General features: G+C 37.3%; 1 protein-coding gene across 4 annotated transcripts in view; it reads left to right on the top strand.

The window, feature by feature from the left end:
• Positions 1-27,032, top strand: part of ARHGAP24 (Rho GTPase activating protein 24) — a 516,404-nt gene that overhangs the window by 189,604 nt on the left and 299,768 nt on the right. The gene's annotated exons all lie outside the window — the stretch shown is intronic.

The raw sequence follows: 27,032 nt of genomic DNA, 5'->3' as shown, positions 1-27,032 counted from the left end.
TATGACTCTATCCCAAGAAAGACTTCTTCTATTTGAATATTCTGTAACTCAGCCACTTTTTTTAACCAATAAGCTTCTAAGTTTATTTGGCTGCATCAAGCAGCTGAATATGGACTACAGTGCAGAATGGTTCCAGCAGAGAGAGGGAAGAAGATTGGTGAAAATTCTCTGAGGATGCCTTCTTAGTATCCTTCCAATCTTTAGAGGAGGATAGAGTGATTCTATTTGACATTTACTTGACATAAATTGTTAGAATTGCAACTTGCCCATGGTGTTTGGAATCGTGAAATCTTAATAAGTGCTGTGTTAGCCAATTCAAATAAAACCACTCCCAAATTACCAACATTGCAAACAAAGGAGAAAGCAATAGGGAATATTAAATTAATACCTTCTTAGTCTCCCACATAATTTATATTCTGAACCCAACCAACTAAGCAGATGAAAACTTGAACTCTCTTTCTTCTTTCTTCCACCCCATGTCTCTTTTCTTGAGGAGTGGTGTCACCAAAGGAGAAAGTGCAGAGAGAATGTATTTTTAGGTCACCAATTTCTAGTGATTTAATTTCCATATTTTCTTAAACCTACTTGCCTAGCTTCTTGCTATGTCCTAACTCAGGACTTCATTCCTTCTTGTCTGAATGTCTGTGTTGCCTCTGAAACCACTCCTTGCCTACAATCTCCCTTTATCACGTGCAAAATTACCTTCACACTCCTCACAAAGGGATCTACCAACACTCAAGCTGATTATGGTTTTCTCATACTCACAAATCTTCATTGGTTCCTAGGAGCCTAGGGTAGTTCTAAAGCAGAGATAGGCAACATGATTTGTGGGTGTTTGAGAAAATATAGATGAAAGGTTTTATCCCAAACCAATGAAACTGAAATCTCTTGGGTTAGGGCCAAGGTGAGTGTTTGAAAAAGGAACTGTAGGTCATACACAGTTAAGAACAAATGTTCTACAAGATAAAATCTAAATTACTTTGTATGGCCTAGAGTGCCCTTCATTATTTGCCCCATCTTAGGCGTTCTCAGATGACATCCTATATTTTGTTTCATCAGTTCTGAACTCCTTTCAGTTTGGGGAACATATTTTTCTTTCATTCCTCGGTGGCTTTGCATTTGATGTTACCTTTTACTAGACTGCCCTTGATCAAATCATCCTACCTCTCTTTCTTGCTTTGGTTTCTCTAAGTCTTTCTGCCCTTCTTAGCAAGAATTAAATGATCTGTTTTCTGTATGCCTGCTATATTTTGTCCATTGGTCAGTTATAAAAATTACCATATTACCTTTGTTTGCCCCTTTTCCCCTAAGAAATAAAAAACAATATTCAGATTTCCATATTCCAATAACTTGGCTTCAAATAGGCAGTGAAATAAATATTTGTCAAATTAAATATGAGTAAACTAATGAATGTGTAAGTGAGTAGAAGTGATTCAACAAAGCTTGTGGATGAGGAAACTGGGAGCTATAAATAAACAGAGGCTTTTGATGCAGCCTTTTATGTTGGAGCTGTGGGTATAGGACATCCATTTCTGCTAAGAATACACTTCTTTTTCTTCTGAAGTGTTAAAAATACACTTTTTACATACTCCACTATAGTTGAGCCTTGAACAACAGGATTAGAACCATGCAGGTACATGTATACATGGATTTTTAAAATAAATACAGTATAATACTATAAATGTATTTTCTTTTATATATTTCTTAATAACAATTTCTTTTCTCTAGCTTACTTTATTCTAAGAATACAGTATATATAATATATATAGCACAAAGTACATGTTAATCCACTGTTTACATTATCAGTAAATCTTCTGATCAATAGCAGGCTATTAGTAGTTCAGTTTGAGGGAGTCAAAGTTATATGCAAATTTTTGACTTTGTGGGGAATCAGCACCCCAAGCCCCTCATTGTTAAAGGGTCAACTGTATATTTATGCAATTGAAAGGGGAGCTTTCTATAGAACTTTTCTTACTCTGACTTCTAAATATGGGAAATTATAGTTGGAGACTAGGATTGCCCAGGTAAAAACAAATACCTACTGATGTCTCTACTAAAAGGGTGAATATGCTGCAAATCTAGCCCTGAAAAAATGCAGAAAAGTCTCTTGAGAAAGGGCCAAGACACCTCAAGAGATCCAGGATCAGACATAAATGCTTTTCCCCATTTAAGAAGTAGAGTTACTAACTTTCAACATATTCTGTCTTTTTGGTGCCCAAGCTTTGTAGTGAAACTTTAACCTATGAAAAGATGAATGAGTTTAATATGCACACAGCACAGTTTTCCATTCCTAATGAGGAAACAGGCTTAGAAAACTTTTTGCCCATCAGGAGCCATTCTGCTGTTTTTCTGATGTGTTTTATGTGTATGAATGAATCGAAAACCATGTGGCTTGAATTTCTTTTAAAAATACTTAGCCTTGTGCATAAAAAGAAAGAGCACTGGGCATAAATCTGATTGGAGTTGGAATGAACTAGAGAGAGGAGATGTTTAATTAAGCCATATTGTGGCAAGATGAAATCTTTCAATTTCTGCTTACAAAATTCTCTTGTTTGTGAATTTCTTTTTAACTTGTACTTCCTTTTAGTCTGGCCTTCCTTTAGAAATGTGCAAATAATTTCTCAACTGGAACTTCCTCACTGGGACTTCATAACTTTGTTTTAGTCATAGCATGGTTTATACACAGATGTCACAATGGAGACACCAAATGGGAGTGACTGTATTTGAGTATCCTCCCCCACTTAATCCCACCCACACCACCCTTGGTTAGAATTGCAGAGGTAGATCTTGGCAGTGAGTTAAGGTAGAATCCTTCCCATCATCAACCTGATTATTGTTCTGTATCAGCTGGGAAATCTTGGCTATCCAGTCAGCTGACCCATCTGTCATAGCAGTGAGTTTTGGTGCCAAACAAATAAGAAAGGCAGACTCCTGGCTCCAGTTGGGCTCTGGTGGTCCAGGAAGAAATGGCTGTGTGGATTTCTCCAACCAAGGAAACATTTGCTGTGGAGTGTCAATCAGGATGAGGGAAAGCTTTATTTAAAGACATTTGGAAAGTGGAAGTGGAAAATACTAAATTCTAGCATTCAGAGGCTAGCTGTTCTTCTTTGTGTAATTAAATATCTCCCCTGCTGAGTACTTATTTTCATTATGTCTGATAGTTTGATGCTCTGCAACCATAATGGTGTAATAGCATGCTATCTTTACTAATATATTGAATTTATGTCTTCCTTTCTCTAAGGGCACTTGTAGACATTCAGTTCTTTTCTTCTTTCTGGACTTAGAGGAATGTGAGCCTCACCCTTAGGAAGCTAGCCAGTGGCTGGTGCATGGTTTTGAACAGTCCAAGGCAGAGAAGAGATTTTCCTTTAATAAGATAAGGATGAGCTTGTACAAAGAACATGTGCAATGTGTAGCAGCTGCAGTGCCCTCCGCCCTTCCTTTTGCTCAAACTCTACCACCCTTTAGTGGTCTGGGTTCAAAGATTCCCTATTGCAGACTTGTACATGTGGTGTTCTTATTTGGGACAATTCTTCATCCCCCTTCAGAATGGTAGAGAGAGCCCTTAAGACATTCCTGCACACCTATAGGCAGGTTCCATTTAACGGATGAACACAGTTTATTGTATAATTCTTAAAATTTGATACTGTTTCATATTCATTTTAGAGCTGAATTTTAGTTACTTTTAATAATTTTATTTTAATTACTTCACTGTGTGGCAAAAGTTCTCTGTGTACTTTTTTTTCCTTCCCTCTGCTTCTCAGCCAGTGTTTCTTTCTCTAGCTTTCTCTGTTCTAAGAATGCAATTTCCAGGATGAGTGTGAAAGAGAAAGAAGAAAGAAATCTCCAAATCACACAGGGAGAGCTGGAAAAGTGCTTATAAAACATTGCAGTATGACTATTTCACTTTACCAGTGGGACCATCTAAGCACTGAGAAACGTTCTTGTCTTGTGTCACTCTGAGAATTGATGGCTGAACTTGGTCTAGTGCACTTAGTCACTTAAAGTAGGGTCTTTGCCCTTACAACTGCAGGAGCCCAAATCTGGTTTAGAATCCCCAAATCTGATTTCCTGGTCTGGCAATGCACTTAAAAAAAACACACATGTTAATTGACTTATGTAGAAAAGACTTAAATGTTTATGAAATCATACTTTGTTGCATAGCTTATATTTAATGGAAATAATAATGTTGTAAGAAATCTGCACCAACTGAATCTGAAATAATCTGATGTTCTTGTTAATGCCCAGAATCTCATGATGTCTTATCCTTGCCTGGGCTCCAAGCCTACCCAACAAGTTAGTGGCATCTGGACTAAAACTGCAGTCTACTGATCAAGCCATGGTTCTCTATCTTTTGCATTCATCAGAACTGTCTGGAAACCTAGTTCAGTAGGTCTGGTGTAAAGCCCAAAAATGTGCATTTCTAAAACTGTTCCTAGATACTGTTGGTACTGTGGGACTAGTGATCACACTTTTATGAACCATTGCTCCAACAAAAATGGTAGATTTCATTTATGTTACTTTCAGCCTAATTAAAAGGGATTAAGTAGGCAAATGCAACTATCTTGCTGAACAGCCTCTTGTAGTACTAAACTCAGACGATTTGTACCACTTCTTAAAGAAGATTACATGATATGTGCCATTTTATCATTTATCCCAGAACAATACAAAATCTCTTTCACCAATATATGGTTGTAACAATAATACTGTGTCTTCTGTTATACTTTACTAAACAAATGCATATAGTATACCTTAAGTAAGTCAACCTCCCTTTAAGGTTGTCATGGTCAGTGCCATTTTGCACATTTTATAGTTGAAAAAGCTGAGCCTCATCTAAGACCACAAAGGATTTAAAATCACAACAGCTAGTAAGTGAAGAGATGGCAGGGATTAGAACCCAGTTTTTCTGACTCCAAAGTCCTATGTTCTTCTGACAGCCTCCTAGTGAAAATTGGTGAGCTAGTGGTACCTTTCATTGTCATGTAAAATGTGTAGGTCTGCATAATGTTGGCTACACAGGATATATAGGATTAACCCTGTAAACCTTGAAGTACTTACTCAAACTCCAACATTCTTATAACCATCCTGAAATGACCCAAGGATCTGCCTGGAGGTAGACTTTTTGTTACTGTTTGAGAATTCCTCATGGATGATGGAGACAAAAACAAAGCCAAAAATAGCCACACACAAAAAAATGTGCATCTCACCAATTAGAGTTGTACAGATTATTCACAGGTGCTAAGAGGGTAGCCATAACTGTAATCAGAGACGCTGAAAAGTCTTCATGAAGTTTATTCTTGAGTATTGCTTTGAAAAAGATACATGATGTGGTTCATGGTAGAGGAAAAGGCAATTCTGGGGAGGGGATAAAAAGGAAAGAAAGGTTAGTAAGCCTCCTTCTTAGGCAGAAGTGAAGAAGACTGAAAACTGCATGTAGCAGAAAGATAAGGGCAATTTTGCACTAGAGGCCAGTTAAAAAACCAAGATGTACATGCCCTTGAAATACTCAGCTAAGACGATAGTGGATATAATCAGGGCACCCCTAATGCAAGTGACATGAGAGTCCAAATTAGATATGCAAGTTGTATCATCTCCCCTTAGGGTCCTCTCTGGGTGTTTTCTATAGGAAAGTGTGCTTAAAAGGAGATTTGGCATGCATCTTGCAGTTGTTGGGCAGTGACATTGGCAGGTCAGGATGACCAGAAAGTAGCTGCCAGAATGTTACATTGGTTTAATGCATGTGAAACTCCAGACACTGCACTGACCAAAAGAATCTGGGAAGTTCTGTGACAGATGGAACCATTTCTGAATATTCTTCAAGAGAAAATGTCCTGTAATATTTAAAGTTGATGAGACCAACATTTGCCAAATGGCAGATGCTGCCAGTAGAAACTTCCAGCTTCTGGATAAGTGATGGCAGCGAGCCTATGGAGTTACTGCAATTATCTAAAGACTCAATAATGACTCTGAAGTATGTACTTTGCTTCACTTAACATTATGTTGAGCTTGAATTGGCTTGTGGCTCACCTCGTTTGATGAAGCAAACCTGCCTCAATGTTTGGACATGCCTCTGATGTTTACATGCTCCTGTCTACCCAAAGTCATCACACAGGACGGGTAGAGCCAATGCTATTCACACATAATTATGTTTGCTTTGAAATGCATATTGGGCTTCCACTCTGAACCTCAGAAACTGGGGTGATTATTATGCATACAGTCCCCATTTCGTGGCCTTATTTCTCCCACTGTTAGGTAAAAGCTGCCTGGAAGACCCCAAAACTAAAATGGAGAAGTCATGAAAAGAGTTTCCTAAGTTACGAATAATTGATGATGAGTATAAAATTGATGGTAAGTTTTCATTGCATAATTTGATTGATATGGCAGTTATCATAGCAGCCTTGAACAGAATGCTCTTGTGAACAAGATAATTTATCTCACTGAGTCTGTTTCTGCATAAATATTTTAAAATGAAAGGCATAATAAATCTGTCCATAGCATACACACAGTGGGCTGCCAAGCCTGCCACCTGTTTAAGGTTTTAATGAACCGTTTTGCATTCAACAAAAAGCCATATCAAATTAATGTTGACATGTTGCTTTGCTTTTGCCTTTCGTATTCCAGGAACCCTGAGAGATCATTTTGTAAAATCTTATAAATGGAGCAACACTGATCTTTTTATCAGAGTTCAGCAACCACTGTTAGGCAAGCTCCCCCAGAATTCACATTTACATCTGCAGCTTAATTGGGGCTTGGAGTTTGGGAGTTGGGGGCAGGGTTAAAAGTGTTGGGCGAATGGAGAGTCAGAACCCAGTGACAATGGAAAGAAACAACACGGGGCAAGGAGTCAAGAAACGTAAATGTTTGTGTTGGTGCTCCTACTGTTATCTGGTGGCCTTTTGGCTCCTGAGGATCCATTGTTGGAATGCATAACGCATGGACTAGGTCTGGAGCTGGGGAGAACGGAGAGAAGGGTTAAGAGTAAGATGAGACAGAGCAGTGCTGAGCAGGGCAGGCATGCCTATTCATCTCTAAAAATCTTGCTGAGACAGCCAGAACAATGTCATCTCATTCCCTAAACATACTGCCCTTTAATTCTGTCCAAAGAAGAAGCTGTTTTGAAGTAAAATAACATGTTAAGGAAAGGGTTTTCGTATTTCCTATTCCAGTGTCATTATGAAACACAGGTGCCAGCAGATCTTGAAAAATGGCAATGCGTATAGGAAGCACACGGAGAGCCACTGCCTCCTTGAGTCCAGAAGGGAGGCTTCAGCCTCACAGGGTGAAGTACCTTTCCTGGGCAGAGCAGAGCACTCCCGTTGGGGCAGAAGAGTGCTTTCCTGCAGGCTTTTTACAACAAGCAGCTTTGCTCCTGAGCAGCGTGGATATCCTCAGTCAAGAAGCTTTGATTAAATAAAGGCCATTAGCAAAAGATGCACGTACAGGTCATTGCTTTGCCTTCTGCTCCGGTCTTCTCTCTTCATCCCCCTCACAACATCTTAATGAGATTTTAATCCTCCATTTTTATGTTAGCATGATTATACACAGAGATTTATCTTGTACTCCTGACCTTGGCAGACAGTCCACACTTCACATGCATATTTGAGGGGTGAAGGGGATTCAAGTTTGCCACCCAACCTAGTTAGGTACTCAGCCTGTACCTCCCTGCTGTCCCTTAGGGTGACAGCCAGGCAACGATGGGCTTAATTAGCCTATTTCACATTCAGAATATATTTTCCAGCTAGCCTTTGGATCTGGCAGCTCACTAAGGATGTATCTATCCCTGCTGCTGCTGTTGCTGCTGCTGCTGTTGATGGTGAAGTGAGTTTTTAAGCATGAACAGTTGTGAGTCCTCTGATAATATTTCACTGCTAAAATCCTGCTGATCTTTTCATTTCTTTTAATAGTGATCTGTCAAAAGGAATAAAGTCCAGGTTTACTAGCCAACAAGTGATGCCATGGGTACACACATCTGTTTAAGTCAGGGATACACTTTTTATCTAACGTCAGGAAAATGATCATGAGTCAACCATGTGCTGGTATTATGTGTTATTTTTCAATTTCGTAGGCTGTCTTCTACTAAGTTATTTTAAAAGGGTTATTTTCATGTGAAAAACAAGGGGCGCCTGGGTGGCTCAGTCAGTTAAGCATCTGACGCTTGGTTTTGGCTCAGGTCATGATCTCACAGTTCATGAGATGGAGCCCTGTGTCTCAAGCTTGCTTGGGATATTGTCTCTCCCCTCTCTCTGCTCCTCCCCCCACTTGAGCATGCATGCTCTCTTTCTCAATATAAATAGACTTAAAAAAAACACTTAAAAACATTATCAAAGCTCAACATAATCAGCCAGAGATCTTGGGTCCAATGCCAGAATTTGTTTTTATGTATAATACCTTCAAAAAATTTTAAAGTATAATAAAAGGCACAAACAAAATATTAAAATAAGAGCCAAATAATGAAAGCAATTGGAGAAGTACAATTAACAACAAAAGCTTAGGCCCCTAACCGTAATTCTAGATACTCAGGGTTGAAAAGAATTGTAAAGTTAGGCTGTATCAATTTCTCAGACTACAAACTCAGTGTAAAGTAAAATGTAACTGTATTTTTTACCTAACTAGTTTTATAGATTAACCTGAATTGCAAATTCTTCTTCTGACTGATAATCAAAACACGATTCATGCAATTGTTAGCCATTTTCAGGTTTACAATCACTTGAGACAGGACTTTTCTTTTCCCTCCCTGGCTCCAGAATGTGCACTGTGTTCTAGAGAGTACATGGCACTGTAACATCTGAAGAGGTATCCAGACCCCGTTGGCATCCACTACAATGGGGATCATTGCTTCAGAGAAATCGCATCTGCATACTTATATCTGTTAAGATACTGTCCTGGATTTTACTGGTCTCTGGTCCTCAGCCCACAGATTTTCTATCTTATTCACCTACATATTAAACCCTGTCCATTCTCAGCTAACTCCAGCGCCTCCTTTTGAGACATGTGAATATTTAACTGCTCTTCCATGCTCCCTGGAGTCCCATACTCTACACCATGCTGGGATGCACCATCCTGGAATGGTGCATGAGAAACCCTGGTATTTGCTTTCCAGAAAAAGTGACCTCAAGCCTCAGCACACAGATGTCAGAACACAAGGTCCTTTCTCTAAGATTCTCACCAGTGTCTGTCTCTCTGGCTTCTCCTTCAAATCTTCTCTTCCATTAAAGGTCCTAGTTTATATTCTGTTTTTTGTTTGTTTTGTTTTTTAACATAGTTGAAAGTGGAAATAAGCAGATAAGACATGAGTTGAACTTTCTGTCATATTCTTGGTCTGAGGCTTTTGTGCTTTGCTCTTCATTTGTACTTTTTCCTCTGATTTTACTCCCCTCCAAGGAGATGAAAATGTCCTTCCAGTGGCCCAAATGTGGCATGGTCATCCAGTGAGGAAGTATAGGAAAAGTATATCATCAAAACCTATATCATCCAGTCACATTTATATCCCATGCTATAAATCTGGTTAACAAGAGCATTACCCAGACTCTCTGGACTGTTTAAACAGTCCCATTGAGCAGAAACAAGTGACATCTAATAGTTTACTTTTCTGCTCTTGAACAACTCTCATTTTAAAGAAACCTATCTTTTATTACTGAAATATATCTTCCCTGCCTGCTCCTTTTCTCCCTACATACCTATCTATGGCCCAAATTCTAATTAGCTTTCTAATTAAGAAAGAGTTTTAAAAAGCTATGCCTACCACCCAATGCATAGTCAATTGTTCATTAAATGGTATACTGCCAAAGTAAACTACAGATTTGGAAAGATATTCCTAAGTTGAAACCAATTAATGCTGAGAGCTAAAAACATACCAAAGAAGCTTTATATGCTTTCTCTCATTCAAAGTTTGATGGCACTAGTCTGTGAGCTCCTGGGGATGGGGTCCATGGCTTCATCATCCCAGTGCATAGTACCCTTCTCCTAGTATATATTCACACAGTATTTGAAATTTGTGAGATAAATGCTTTTACATGTTTCAGAGTGAACTGAGATTCAGAGGGGTCTATTGACTAACCCAGAGTTACATAGCAGTAAGTGGCAGAGGTGAAATAAAAATTGAAGTATTCTGAAGTCAAGCCCATGTACAATATTATTGTCCATTTTTATGGATGGATACAAGACTGCATATGTCATGAGTTAGGACTTACATTTTCTTTTGCAAGCTTCTCAGTCCCCTCTAGCAAGAATAAAAACATTTTGGTGATGAACCTTTTTAAAAATATATTTTCTGATGATTTTTCTGAAGATAAAATGGCAAATATTATAGGGAGGACTTTTAGAGCATATCTTGTTGAAAGGATCATCCCAGCATCCAGGAGTGGATCTTACATGAACATACCAGAGCTTTTATATAAGAAATACCACAGAATTTTCTCTAAGTCCAGCGGATCAGCCTTCAAATATGTAGAAAAGCTCCTAGATCATTTTAAGACTTGAAACTAAAAATTCTGTCCTAACCCTTCCCAAATCTTGCTTTCTGAGAATGTCTAACCCCATTTTTAAAAAATGAGACAATGAGATTAAATAAGAATGTGTGTATTGTATTATAAGAAGCCATTCAGCCCAGCTGACTCCAGTATGAGCAACTTGACAGTACTATGACTCAAGTCTAATTTGAGGTCCCCAGTGAACAGAGATTTCTGGTTTTGTTTCAGATGCCAGCAGTTTTTCTCCTTGTTCCTTTCTCCAAGAAACACCACAAACCTAACCACATAATGAACAGCATTTGATACAATTAAACATGATGTAAGTTCAAGAAAGCCTTTGCTAACTCAGATGACATTCATCAATCCACTTCCCTCCCAGGGCTCCATCCTTTTTGGAACATCGGAGTCAGTCAGTAGGAGATAACAGCTGCACGGAGCTCTCTAAATGCATCTGGAAATCACAACCTCACCCCAGAGAGTGCCCGATTTTGCTAGGAAAGGTGCCAAAGAATTTATATATATGAAACTTAAGTGCAGCAATTCAGAAAAATCTGTGTATTCGTATTTCCTATGCAAAATAACAACAGGTTAACAGTCCTTACATGATCTTCATGGAGGAAATTGAATTGTTCAAGTTAGAGAGCAGTTGTAGATCAGCCTTATTAACATGTGTCTTACAATCATGCATTTAATTACATCTAATTAGTACTTTCAATTCAAAACCAAAATGCTTTCTTATGGAAAGAGAGGGAAAAATAAATATTATAGGCAAGACTTACTGTGCACTTACTATGTGTTGGGTGCAGTTCAGAAAATGATTTATATGAAGTACGTATTATAATCCTTAAAACACTCCCTGGAATGTAGGTACCACTATTGGCCTCACTTTATAGATGGAGAAACTGAGGCAACGTTAAGATACCTGCCCAAGGTCAGGAAATAGTATAAATAGTATAGAGCCCGATTCAAATCAATCAGCCTGACTCAGGTCTGTGCTCTTAACCACCATGTTACACACTGCTCTAAAAAGGATCTATTCCAAGAAGCATTGACCAAGCTGAGTTGGACCCCTAAGTGACCCCTAAGTACCAGTACCAGGAGTCCCCTGCCACTACATTAAACACAAAAGTGTATAGGGGTGCCTAGGTGGCTCAGTCAATTAAACGTCTGACTTCGACTCAGGTCATGATCTCATGGCTCATGGGTTCGATCTCCGTGTCAGACTCTGTGCTGACAGCTCAGAGCTTGGAGCCTGCTTCAGATTCTATGTCTCTCTCTCTCTCTGCCCCTTGCGCTTGTGCTGTCAAAATAAAGAAACATTAAAAAAAGCATACAGAAATGTAACAGTCACAGACAGACAAGCATTCCTGATTACTTATATCATGTGGCCTCACAGGTATGCCAACAGAGTGCTTTAATTTGAAAATCATATGCTTATTTACTGTATTACCAGAAAGCTTAATATCTAACTTGAATGACAACAGAAAGTGGTTTGTGTTGTCTCAGACTTCTGCATTTTTCACAAAGTGGAGGCAATGAGGCTTCATCCTATGAACTCTATGGAATAAACAGGAAAATCAAAGACCGCCATCCTGATTCTTCCAGCTCCAGTGTCTTTCTCACATGACCATAATACAGACCAACCTGCACTACTTTGGGAAAAAACAAGAAGAAAGATGCTGGAGATGTTTTGGAAATGCAGAATCATCAGTTTAGCCTCCAGAAACAGAATTCGAGAAGTTGTCTTTCAAGGAATACAGAAGTCCAGGGCTGGAGTTGAATAATCCAGAGAAAAATATTCCTGCCATTTTATGTGGTTCTATGAACCTTGCCTGCATAGCACATTTACCTTCTCTTGACAGACCTTCGGAAGCAGGCGCTGTGAGAACTACATTATCTTAACAGTATTGGACTTTGGACAAAGAGACAGGGTAGAGAGAACTTCTCCTTCAGAGACTACTTCCTCAAGATGCAGTATCATTGCTCCTGTTTCTCACCAATGCAGCCAGTGCATCTCATGCTAATCCAATATATTAAACACTTTTAAAGACATATAACGTGTATTTGATGATGAATTTCCCATTGCCAGACATGATCTCTCTGCCTTCTCTTCCTGCTACATTCCAAGAAATGAGGGAAAATGACAGGTTTCTGTATCTATGCTGATCCTTAGATTAAGGTTCAAAGATTGGATGAGCCAAATTTCTCACTTCCCCTGACTTCATTACCAATTCTTATCTCCTTCAATTTTGTGTGTGTGTTGGTCGGGGGAGGGGATGGAAAAGAGAGAGAGAGGGAGAGAGAGAAAGAGAGAGAGAGAGAGAGAGGTAATAGGAGGCAAGGAGTCTTGATAATAATAAAAGGACAGTTCTTAGAACTTGGGGTATGTTGAGGAGAATGGCAGAAGAAGGAACGTATATTATCTCCATTAAAAAAGTTCCCATCTGTCAACACATAATTACATAAATAGTCTCACACATTATAATGGTATAGAATGATGAAATTCTATCCCAGCCTGTGAAGGTAAGCTTAGCTTATTGTTATAGAGAAAACTGCTCTTAAAAACCTCGTTTTATAAATGGATCTATACAAAGACTTAGACCATGATCTTTCAATTGTTTGATCTTTTATTTGCTCATTTAACTCTTCACTCACTTACTTATTAAGAAAAAGTATTTGAGCTAATTTATATAAAAACATGGTTCTATTAGATTAGGTATCCTGGGTTATTTTTAAATATTTTGAATTTGTTATACTTTGTAATATTAAAATACATTACCTTGTTAAATATATTTTAATGTGATTTAAAAAGCATATAACATGAGATCTACTCTCAACAAATTTTGAAATGTACAGTACAGTATTTTTAACTATATATACAATGTTGTATGGTTGATTCTAGAACTTTCTCATTTTGCATAGGTGAAACTCTGTACCCATTTAACAGCAACTCTCCATTTCACCTCCCCCCCAACCTCTGCAAACCACCATTCTACTTTCTGCTTCTGTGAATTCGATTACTTCAGATACCTCATATAAGTGGACTCATGCAATATTTGTCCTCCAGTGACTGGCTTATTTCACTTACTGTGATGTCCTCAAGGTTCATCCATGTCCTGGCATATGACAAGATTTCCTTCTTTTTTAAAGGCTGAATAATATCCTATTGTGTGAGTGCACCATATTTTCTTTATCCATTCATCCATCAATGGACATGTAGATTGTTTTCACCCCTTGGCTGTTATAGATAATGCTTCAGTGAATATGGGAGTACAAATATATCTCTGAGATCCTATTTTCAATTCTTTTGGATAGATACCCAGAAGTGTGATTACTGGATCATATGGTAGTTCAATTTTTAATTTTTTAGGAACCTCCATACTGTTTTCCAGAGCGACTGTGCCATTTTCCATTCCTACCAACAGTGTACACATGTTCCAATTTCTCTACATCCTCAATACTTTTTATTATTTTTTTCTTTTTTTAAATAATGGCCATCCTGACAGGTATGAGGTGATAGAAGGTGATAGCTCATTGTGGTCTTGATTTCTACTTCCCAGATGATTAGTGACAAAACATAGTCTTTGATTGACTTCTTTTGCTTAAGAAACAAAACAAATGAGCAAAGGGACAAAAAGAAAAAGAAGTGGCCAACTGAGAAATAGACTCTTAACTACAGAGAACAAACTGATGTTCTCTTAACTACAGAGAACAAACCAGAAGAGAGGTGGGTTGGGGAAGGGGTTAAATAGGTGATGGGGATTAAAGAGAGCACTTGCTGTGATGAGCACTGGGTGTTGTATGAAGGTGTTGGCTCACTGTGTTGTACCCCTGAAGCTAGTTTTATACTGTATATTAACTAACTGGAATTTAAATAAAGACTTTTAAAAAAAGAAAAATACACTATCAGATTATAATCTAAACACTTATTAAATTCAGAGTGTGAAGTAAATATGCTCTATTATCAAACCTCTTTTAGGTAACAAACATGCATAAACTTAGGAACTTGTACTTTTCCAGAGCAAGTCATGACAAAGAGTTGTTCACCAGGAAAATTGAGTGTCTGATGATTGCTTATATTGATGTGACTTCATGAAAGCTCCCAATTTAACTTCTAGAGAGGTCTAGCATTGGAAAGTTTCCTCATAATATCTTGCAACAATATTTATAGGCTATAAACCAATGTGTATGAGAGAGATGTTCTCTCCTATTTCTCTTTGTGAAGAATGCCTTGCATGCATTAAATAAGTTCCAACACCTGGTTGCTTATTGAAAAAGAAAGCCTAACGTGAAGTCCAACTGTACTTGTGAAATTTGAACACACTTCTATTCCCTAGTATCCTAAACTGTAAGAATTCACTGGTGTGGGGAGTACTTTAAAAAAGGAGAATAAGATTTTTACTAAAATTTTATATATATATATATATATATATATATATATTATATCAGTCAATTAGTCTTTTCTGCTTCAGACTTTTGGCCAACACATATGGGCCTTACAAATATTTTCAGAGAGATTTCCAACAGAAAGTAAGGAAAAGAACCCTTTCCTGATGTAGAAATCTTTCCACTAATCTTTTTGCATCTTTATCAGGTGTTGCCCCTTGTCCATGTAGAGATAGAATTGGGGGAAAGGGCCATAAGTTCGTCAACTTCTAGAAAAATTTTCCAGCCTCTAATTAGATAGATGGATGATAGAAAGGTAGGTAAATGAATTGTTTGATTAATAATTTCAATTAAAGGGGCGCCTGGGTGGCTCAGTCGGTTAAGCATGCGACTTCGGCTGAGGTCATGATCTCATGGTTTGTGAGTTCAAGCCCCACATCAGACTCTGTGCTGACAGCTCAGAGCCTGGAGCCTGCTTCAGATTCTGTCTCTCTCTCTCTGTCTCTCTCTCTGACCCTCCCCTGCTCATGCTCTGTCTCTCTCTGTCTCAAAAATAAATGAAAAACAATTAAAAATAATTTTAATTAAAAGGTTTGTTTAAGGAGAAATGAGTAGGCAGAAGTTTTGCGATTTTCCAGAGGGCATTTAGTGTGGGGAACAGATTAGACTGGTGCAGTAATTGATTGATTGATTTTTTTTTTTTATTTGTACATAGCTCTTACTTTTCTTTAAGTTCTGGGAAACTATAGGATTGCTCAAATGGGAGAGGGTCACTGGATGTTAATACAGGAGGGACTTGGACATCAACTAGGTAGTGGCAGAAGATAGGATTTGGAGTCAGGCTGGCAATGGAACAGTCAGAGCTTCCCTGACTCTATTGTCAACCACACGTAAGCTCCAGCAGAACAGGACCTCATCTGCTTTTCTCACCATGGTGTGAGTACAATTGCTTTTGGAATGAAAATTTTTGTACCAAAGATGATAGATAGAACTACTTGTATTAACTTTTGTAATTGGTAAAGGACTAGAAAATGTTTGTACTGTTTGTAAACATGGTGAAAAAGTTCTGTTGACCTTAAACTCTCTCTCTGACTTTCTCTTTCTCACTCTCTCACCATGGATGCATGCATGTGGGTGTGTGTGTTTTACATAACAAATGCATAGATGCATAAATACATTTACATACACGTAACAATGCATTTTTCAGTTTAGCTGTAGCCTACGTAGGCTACAAAAAAAGTATGTTAGACAAGTATATGTAAATTTTAGAGAGTTTTCCTTCCTTTCCTAATTATATAGATGGATCTTCATCTTAATATTAGAATTAAATTATGATTCTTGTCTTAAATAAATCTTCTCAAGTAATGAGCTTAGCCCCACACAGTGGTCTAGTTTTATACAAGGTATTAAAGGTAAATAACTAAATACAAATGCAACATTGAGCTCAGTTTAGGAAACAACAATGAATGTGAAGGTAGAAAAGATATGCCTAAAACTCTAAAGTGTATTATTTTAAGTCCAAACTACAGGTTTTTGTTTAAGATTTTAGTAGAATTCAACCCCCAAACATCATCTATGTTATGAACTCTGAGTATTATATATGTAGTTTTGAGCTTACTCTGTACTTTTCATTGTGAAAAGTAAAATGAAAGAAATTTTGTTTCCTGCATTTTTCCATCCCTATGTAAAAAATTAAATGATGCTGATACAAGACTGCTAGTTCTCTGCCACTCTCAAAAGACCATGGCTCATGTTCTGTTAGGCCATGGAATATGCAACAAAAAAAAATAAGGTTTGTCTTCATCTGAGATGTTTGTCCATAACGTGGCAAGGGGGGGCGGTTAGCTACTTCCTGGTTTGCTTATCCACTTAAAAGAGGTTAAACACTGAATCTTATTACCTTAGCATAACCAGAATTCCCAGTCGTACCATAGATGGGAAAAAAAAATCTTGTCTAAGGTATCTCTTTATAAACTGTCAACCTTCTACTTTGAGCTAAAACCCCATTGTCAAGCGTGGTTATAAATGAAGGACTTGTGCTCTATTTGATTGTCACTGACCCTGAAATATTGAAATTAATATGTTAAAACTCTGAAGCTAAGTAAATCACACCTAAGTCATTTGATGGGTGATAACAGCAGGAAGTCAAATAAATTAGAGACTGATGTTTTCAAATTAACTGCTATTAGTTAATATTCATTAGAGGAAATTCATTAATTTCCTCATAATCAGTTTTATCTGAAAGGGAGCAAATTAATTGGTGTAATACATTATGCAGTGTTTGCCAGTCCCTATATCACACCCCCAATGCATATGATACTCACAACCAAATACAGTTCCATAAAGAAAATACACTGATCAAGTATAACTTGAATTTGTTCTCCTGAAGGAAATGTATTAACAAAGTTATAAATAATTTAAGGTAAACAAAGGAGTGGTCAATTTCCTCTTCATCTATGTTTGGCCATACACAGATAAAAGAGGATGTAGCATTTTGAAGATGGGCTAACATTTCCAGATATTAGGATGATGGTAAATTTTCAGAATATATGAATCAGGTTGCAAGTGATGGGTCTCCTTTAGGGACCAGCAGCATTTTATTTTTATTGAACTGAATCCTAAAATGCCTATTTAAATCCCTAAAAGAATAAATATTGAATGTATTCATTTCTTCCTGCTTCATCACCAGCTTTTAGTAGAGTGTACCACTCACGTTGGTAACCTAAGTAATAGGAAGAAGATATATTTATACAATATTTTACCATTAGAATAAGGAAAGGGTGGATGTATATCAAAGAAATATTAACCTTATTTGGAATGTGACAAGCAGAATGATTTATCTGAATCATTTCAGATTCACCGTTTGCTTCTTTCCCTTTGCTAGCATATTTCCATTTCCACTTTTAATGCCTGTAATGGCTCTGTGTTATTTTAAGTTAAGTTGGCTAACCTTTTATACACTTTTTGCCTTTTTGCATTAAGCGACAATTTTGTTTGCTGGGAAGAGTTCACTGATAGCATATGTACAAGCACTTTATTTCTCAAGCAAATTCTTTCAACTTAACTCACTACCGGATTGTGCTTATTGAGAATGAAAGTACCCAACAAATCATCCTCATGGCTAAGGCGGGAGCTGCCCTTTCAGCTTGGAGTCCCTGCTTCACTTATATCATGCAGGAATGATGGGACAAGCTGAAGATTTATCAAGTTGTTGTGAACCCCCCTATCTTGCCAACAGCTTAATAAACAGTGAAGGGGATGGGTAAGGACAAAAGAGTTTTCCTAGAAGGATGTAGTTAAGAGTGTAGTTTAGATATAGTTGAGGATGACAATATCAATGGATAATGAATATGCTAAAATGGAAAGCATAAGAAAATTCCCCTTTGAGTTGTAGATGATCATTGGAAGAAAAATCAAGGTCAGCTAGTGAGGGAAGGATCTTGAAGTTTTGTGCTGTTTTCCAACTCAGTTATTCAACTGGCATGCATTTATGCTATTAACCAACATTTAATTATTGTTATATACAGAGAGAACTAGTTTGTCCTTAGCATCGGGCTGCACTCTAAAGAAGTCATGAAGAATTATGTAACTCTGTGTTTGTACTGAAGAAGCTTAAAGATCTCATTGTGTACAGAAAAAAAGACATGCACGAAAACAGTAAGCATTACTTAGAATAACATAACACACTGCTATGGCATTAAGTTCAGTCATATAGCATAGTTCAGTATCAAATAGGATAATATAAATATGTTAATATGTTTTAGAAGAGAAGCTAGAAAATGAGATATAATGGCAATCAACAGGGCTTAGTTTCTGAGGAAAATAATGGTGAAGAAGGTAGAGATTGAGCTCTAAGACTGGGTCAAATATTGCAAACAAAAGGGGATGGGAAGGGCATTGCAGGTTGAATGAAGAATGGAGTAAAGCATAGAAGGTAGACATGGACATGCTCTGGGTGGGGGTGAAGGAGGTGAAGGCAAGCAGAAAAAGGAAGGGTGCCTGACTAGAGGTGATAATAAATTAATATTGTAGTTGGGAGATCCCAATTTGGGAAAAGCTGCAAAACTTGGCAGAAATGCTCAGTCCTTTTAAAAAATTATGTTTCATCTTAATATATTTTCTTAGCCTAACATACAATATTCTTTATAGAGCAAGATTAAGCAAGAGGTGTGTGTTTGAGGGGAGTGTGAGTGAGGAACAGAAAAATGGGAAGGGAAGCTAACCAGCAGTGTCTACATTACCACGGATTTGCTAAAACTTTGTTATAGTTCTGCCCTCTGGGTTATAAGCACACTGAGTTATTTTAGGTTTGCAGATATATCAACGTCTTTACCAGTTTGGAGCTTGGATTCTTACCAGAGAATCTTCATATTTAATCATTTGATGAACTGATGGACACACGGAGGGTTAGTAGGGTTTTTGTCACTGTGGACTGTGGCTGCCTGAGGAGGAAAGAAGGGCGTCCAGAAAACCATGCAGGAGGCTAAAATAGGGGAATATGCGAAGAAGACAGAGAAGTTGGCAGATGCCAAAATTTTTCTGATAATTAACAGGGATTTGTGGGATTAATTGAATATTAAATGTCTCAACATTTGTGAGTGCTGTAAACGTACTTGAACATGATACTTCTCTATGTAATATCTTTCCTGGATTCATAAGCTCACATTTTCAATGTTTCAGCAGTTAACACTGTATAGCTGGCTTAGTCCACTCGGGCTGCCATAACAAAATATCATTGACTGGGTGATTTAAACAACAGACATTTATTTTCTCACAATTATGGAGGCTGGAAGTCTGTGATCCAGGTGCCAGCACAGACAGATCTGGTAAGGCTCTCTTCTGGCTTGCAGACTGTTACCCTCTTGCTGTGTCTTCACATGTCCTTTTCTCTGGGGATTCACAGCAAGAGAGAGAGAGAGACAGAGACAGAGAAACAGAGAGACAGGTAAGAGAAGAGGAGGCGTGGGGTACCAAGGGAAATGGAGGGGCAATCAAGCTCTCTGGTGCCTCTCCTTATAAGGACACTAATTCCATCAGACCAGGGCCCTATCATCATGACTTAATTACTTATCAGAGGCCTCATCTCCAAATACCTTCCCATTGGAGGTTAGGGCTTCAACATATGAATGTTGGGGGGACACAGTCAGTCCATAACAAGTAGATTTTTTGTTGTTGTTACCTGCTGCCATTCTTCACCTCATCCATTCCTTGGTTTCTCCCTTTCTAAGTGATCCTTTGGTTGGTATGGGAAAAGATTTGAATCATACTCTAGGGCAGGATACACCACTTTGTTCTGCACACTTTCTTGTTAATCCTCTTTCTAGATATGCAGAAGGGACAAGTTTTTATTAAAAATTTCACTTTTCCAAGAGACATATCCAGACCATTTTATTTAATCTGTAACTTGCCATCATCCCCACCTCAGTAACTCCTGATCACACTCTTTTTTTTTAAATTTTCTCCATATTTATTACCATCTTCTAAGATACTACATAATGTGCTTATTTTATGTATTGTTTCTTATCTGTCTCCCATAATTAAGTGTAAGATTCACTAGGAGAAGGATCTTTATTTTGTTCACTGATATATACATAGAATGGTGCCTGGCCTATAATAAGCACTCAATATATATTACAGAATGAATAAATGCACAACTACTAAGTTAGCTAGATGAAAAGGATATCTTTCCCTATCAACCATTAATTTTAACAAAACACTAGTTGTGCACACTGAATTAAGATTTCAAAACTCACATCTAGCATTGAGTTTTATTTCTTAAGAGACTGTACAGAAGTAATAAGGGGATGTATGTGGATATATTTTGAAGATAGAGCCAACAGGAGTTGCTCGTGCACTGGGTGTAGTGTGAAAGGGGGAAATCAAGGATGACTTCAAGATTTTTGACTGAACAAACTAAAGGACAAAATCAACATCAGCTGAGATAGGAAGAGTTACAGGGAGAGCAGGTTTGTTGGTAGTGCGGTTGGTGGCTGGGGGTCAGATGAGGAGGTCAATTCTGGTCATGTTGAGTTTAAACGTCTGTTAGACATCTGGGTAGAGATAAAGTAGTTGAATATGTGAATATCAAGTTAAGGATAAAAGTCTGAGCATTTATCCTTAACATTTATGTAAATTTATATTGACTTCACTTAACACCTCACTTCTATTATTGTCAGTTTGATTTGAAGGAAACTATGCATGTATGTTTAAGGTATCACTGAGGACAACAATGGAAAATCAGTCTTCTTGTTTTTGAGAAGTACCCTGTGTTGAGCATTTTCATTCTATGGTTTCTCTTCTAGCAGGCAAAAGAAAAAAAAATATTTTCTTCTGATTATGTCAAACTATTTTTGGATTATTCCAAATTATGTTTTATGCACATATAATTTGCAATATTTATTCTTTGAGAGTTTTTCATACCCTTCTCCTGGAAATTAATTCATTAAGTAGATCTTGAAGAGGAAGAAATATTTCATTGTAACAAATAGAGTGAATAACTTTTGGGTATTTTATTAGTTTGTCTCTATAATTAGAAGAGTTTTAAAGAAAAGCTTTATAGAAAGAGGAGCTAAGACAATAACCATTTCTGTTAATTCTGCCTCCATCAGCTACTTCTATTTCTTCTTCTAGATGGCCACACCACACTTGAAACCCTTTATCTTCATGACCACAATATCTATCTGTTGTATTCATTGCCTAAGAGCCACTAGGTACTTTTTTGTTGTTGTTTTTGTAGTTTGCATTTTTCAAAAATGTTGTACCTCATGCATGACTACATCCTATGCAAAATAAATAGCATCAATAAATCAAGAATTTGGAACAGCTGTCATAAATAGGAAGTCTGTTCTTGTATTTCATATCTCATTTCATATCTGATTTTGGTTGATTGCAATTTTCTCTTTTTAAGATTAAGAATTTCTTGGGTGGTCCCAACAGATGTTCAGGAAACTTGTAAACTCTCACATTAGCACACACTGTAGAGTTAGGGACCTCAAGATTCATCTAGAGACATGCACAAACATGTGTGTGCTGTATGTATTTGTATGATAAAATGAGGGCTCCAGCTGACTGAAAACATGTGGCAAGCGGATTTAATAAAATTCTTTTCTGAAAGCTGATCATCCAAACCATCTGCAGTGTGGTCAGATCACACATCCTTCATGTCTTATCTGAGAGGACAAAATAACCAGAGATTTGGATCCAGTTCCTCGGTCTAAAGAAGGCTGTTCAAAGTCCATCAGCCCCATGGTGCATATTTCTCCTTCTGAAAGGTTATTTCATCTGTACACCACTCTAGTCAGCCTTTGAATATGTGTGTCTCTCTTTTTCTTTTTTTTTCTGGTTAGAACATACATGTGTGTAAAATATGCACACCCAAATGGAATAAAGCTTCTCTCTTTATGTCTCTCTATATATGAATGTATCAATGGGATGAAGGAGGAGGAACTTAAAAAGGGAAGTACACTCATGTTTTGGTGAAAAGGCAGAATGAAAGAGAGAAGTGAAACTAGTTTTCTTTTTTTAAAAAATCCAGTCTTTTTTTTTTGGCTGAGAGAAACAAATGTACGTCATATTTCCATAGATGCAGTTTTCTTAAAATTTGCATGATGCATGTATTCAAATGATTGTTCCAGGTTACTTCCTAGCATCATAGTACACAGATGTCAACCTTACTAATAATTAATAATTTATTAATATTCATGTTAATGGTATATATTTATTAGATGAATTTTTAACTGAAATACTTCAATATCCCTTGGCATATTAGTGTTTTTATAGATTTTAAACTATTATAGGAAAAGATATGTTTTTAAGACACAATAAAAATAATTAGTTTCTTTCAATTTGATAATTTTTTTCTTATATGAATCATCAATGAGTTATTCAGTGTAATGCAAAAAAAAAAAGGTGAGTGTTTATATTTTGTTTTGTTCACCTTGCCTCGGGAGGTTGTGAATTTTGATATACTATAGCTGAGATTGTTTTCAGAATACATGCCAAAATTTTTAAGATTAAACCTATGTTTTAATTTAGAGCATCATTTGTACTCAGCTTTGAACATTGAACCTCAGATGTCATTGTTGTGAGATTGTAGATGATGCTTATTGTGATATGACTTTGGTTTTGGTTTTTGTATTTGTATATTGAAATTCTAGTATCTTCAGTCCCACACCTACCCAGCTTCAATAAGCTGGGTGATTAACTTGTGGATAAGCATAAGCAAAACTTTAATTTCTTACAGGGGATCCCCGGAGGCCACTTTATGGGTCTGAAAAATATATGTTCAAAACAGTGAGGGGAAAGACCCTTGCTGTCTCTGTGTAAGGTTGGTTGTGGATGGACAGAGGTGTACGTCAAAAACTGCCTGTGAGACCGTCACAGAGACCCACGTGAGAGGAAAGGTCACATGCGGGAAAGAATAGAAAAGAGAAGCCTGTATATTGATGGGATGATGGAGAAAAATTAGTAAAAACAAACTAAAGTTCTAAGCAAGATTATGTATTAGACAATTGGGTCATTGTTGGCAAAAATGAAGCTGGAAAGGAGATTTTATCTTTCATTTATGTTAAAAAGAGATCCTGTCAAGGCAATGAAAATAGAACAATGCAGATGAATGTTGCCTGGTCACCAAGAGCCATAGTTCTATAGGAATTTCATGCATGTGTTTTTTTTTTAATTCATCTATTTAATCATTTCCTCATTCTACAAATATTTTGAGCACCTACTGTTACTACTATTTTCTCTGCACGGAGTGTGATAGATACTGTGAAGAAGTTTGCAAAAATGCATGATGCATGTAACTCCTGCCTGTGAGCATCTTACCTAGGTGAGAAAAAGAGGACAACAGGAATTGGGCATTCCCGTTAAGAGAAATTTGCAAAATTATTTCATGGGGCAGGGTATATCAGTCTGACTGGAGTCACGTGTAGAGACCAGATACTCGGGTGGACAGGGTGAGACTGTAGATGGGCTGGAACACAGGGGTGAGGAAAGAAGCACTGCTTTGGGTTGACTGAATTGGCAACAATGGGGAATCCTCCAGCACTCCCTCCTCCCCCTGCCCCACCCCACACTGCATTTGTTAAATGAGGTATAATTTGCATATAGTTATGTAATTACCACCACAATTAAGGTAAAGAATAGCTACATAACCCCTTAAAAATTCCCCTGTGCCCCTTCACAGTCTTTCCCTTTCTTACCCTCAGCCCCTGGTAACAACTCAGAATGTTTTTCTCCCTATAGCTTTTTCATTTCCAAATATCTTATGAATGCAATCTACAGCATGTGCCCTTTAGCCTGGCTTCTTGCATAAAACATAATACATTTGAAATTCATCCATGCTGTTCTGTGTTTTCTGTAGTTCCTTCCCTTTCATCGCTGAGTAGTACTCAATTGTATGGAGGCATCATTCTGCTGCTGAGGGACATTTGGGTTACATCCAGTTTTGGGGTGATTATCAGTAGATCCACTGTATATATTTGCATACTGGTTTCTAACACTGCATTTTTTCTTTTTCAAGTTTATCTATTTACTTAATTTTGAGAGAGAGAGAGAGAGAATGAGCAGGGGAGGGGGAGAGAGAGAGAGAGAGAGAGAGAGAGAGAGAGAGAGAGAGAATGAGCAGGGGAGGGGGAGAGAAAGAGGGAGAGAGAGAGAATCCCAAGCAGGCTCTGCCCTGTCAGCACAGAGCCAGATGCGGGGCTCAAACCCATGAACCAAGAGATCATGACCTGAGCCGAAACCAAGAGTCAGACACTCACCCAACTGAGCCACCCAGGTGTTCCACACTGCACTTTATATATCTTCTTTCCACCATTGTAGCTTCCAAGCTTGAGTCAATATCACCACTTCTTCAAGTTCAGGTTTTAAAAAATGCATATGAGAATGTGAAATTGTTAATATCAAACCCCTTATTTATGATTTTAAAATTTTTGATGGCTGTAAAATGTTTTTTACAAGATACCTATGGAATGGAGACCAATAGAAAAATAAGATAAAATAAGTCAGTGATAGACGAGGTTGGGCAATAATTAAAAGTAACTTTTGCCAAAAGGTCCATCCTAAAATGCTGAATGTATTGCTCATTTACTACGGAGCAGGCCATGTGCTGTGATCTGTGGGGGTTAAAAAGTATGATACTCAGTTCATTATCCTCAATTGTTTGAAAATATTTTTTATAAGTTTAATTACTACCTAACATTATGTTACACATATATTTATGTTTCTCCCTCCTTACCAAATAAACTCCACAAACAATATGTGCTTTTTGTTTTGTCACTTTGTATTGTTTTAAGCACTGCATCTCTAACACCTAGAAAAATGTTCCGCATACAGTAGGGCTTAATTAATATTTTTGAAAGTCTAAACAAGGAGATAAAACTTAAAAAAAAAGAATAGTCAGAAGTCATAATAAAGTAATTTGATTGACAAAGGGGGTTACCAATAAGTGTTAAAATTAAGGACAGATTTCAATAAACTACAGTCACTTAGGATTGTAAAGAAATATCCTGAAGAGTTTGCTTTAGATTTTGATGTTTCTTATGCTTGTGATGAATATATCTATTCTTCATATTTAAACTATATTCCAATTAATATGAGACCACACCAAATGTGAAACATACTACTAGTTTAAAAATCACTAAAAATAAAACAATGCCATTTAAACTATGAACTTCTATTGTCTATAAGATGTATCCTAAAGAAAAGACAACAAATATTAAAAATGCAAATTATAAAATTAATAAAATATAAGACTGGCCAAGTTTAAATAAGATGATACATTTACAAATTTTTGTAAACTATAAAATTTACACAGTGACACATACTGTACTTCAACCCAAAATTTAGTTTCTTGACCCAAACAAGAAAATTTTAAAAAGAAAATGTATGAGTATATGTAATAAACAAAAAAAGACATTCATACATTTAGGTTGATGATTACTCAAATACATATAAAATTATTTTCATGTATACAGGAGTTCATGTGAAAAGTGGCCACACCCTCACTGAGAACAACCACAATGTAATCAGAACACCTGGTAGCAAAATTTTAGAGCTTTTTTATTAAATTACATTGCCCAGATATAGATGCATATAGTGCATCATTTTTAAAAATTAGCACTTAGGGGCACCTGGGTGGCCCAGTCATTTGTCCAACTCTTGATTTTGGCTCATGTCATGATCCCAGGGTTGTGGGATAAAGCCCTGTGTCAGACTCTGCACTGAGCATGGAGCCTGATTGAGATTCATTCTCTCTCTCTCTCTCCCTCTCTCCCTCTCTCTCTCTCTCTCTCCCCCTTTGCCCCTCTCCTGCACTCAAACTCTCTCCCTCTAAAAAAAAAATTAGCATTTGTGTGTGCTTCCTATGTGCAGGCATTGTGTTAAGCTGTCAGTAGTTCTATGAGTCAATTGCTAGTATGATCTCTTTCTTACAGATGGAGAGACTGAGGCACAAAGTGGTTTAGAAACTTGCCCAAGATTGTACTAACAAGGAAGCAAAGCTTACATGTAAACAAAGTCAGTCTGATTCCAGAACTAATGCTCTTAACCTCTATTCAGTGACATCTCTTGTGAAGTACTGGGTTTGGGGCACCATGCTTTAACGGTTAGTATGGCAAACAAGCTTGGATTCAGAGAAGGCCATCTGGATGATGAGGCGTTTGGACATTATGCTTCTGAATGGATGATCAAAATATAAACAGGACGGAGAGACTTAGAGTGAGCATGGTAACTATCTTCAGAGATGTTGAGAGCCAGAGGGCATTATTGGACAATGGTTTTGAAGGAGGGTGGGAATGGGGCAGAAATTCCCAAGACAGATTTCAGTTGTGCATGAAGTGGCACTTGAAAAGGACCAGAGGCTACCATTATGGAATGAACTTCCTCTAGAGGTAGTAAATGCCTTTTCACTGGAATGTTCAACAGAAGAGGGATGAAATGAATCAAGGTATTTTGTAGAAGAACAAACTGTGTAACTTAAAAATATTTCCCAGCTCTAAAATGTGATATGTAGATGTAAAATCAGCTGAGGGGGCAGATTACCTCTCAAAATTCCACTAGAAAAATTCTTTCCTTATTTGATTCCAAATCTGCTAAATACCATATATGTTGAACTGGTTATATTTTAAAGATAACTTAGTAAAAATATATTTTGCTTGATTATTAAATAGAAATGGC

This window comes from Prionailurus viverrinus, chromosome B1, assembly GCF_022837055.1.
Source record: "Prionailurus viverrinus isolate Anna chromosome B1, UM_Priviv_1.0, whole genome shotgun sequence".
Taxonomy (NCBI): Eukaryota; Metazoa; Chordata; class Mammalia; order Carnivora; family Felidae; genus Prionailurus; species Prionailurus viverrinus.
Note: the sequence above shows the minus strand (reverse complement) of the source record. Positions and strands in the feature narration are given on the sequence as shown.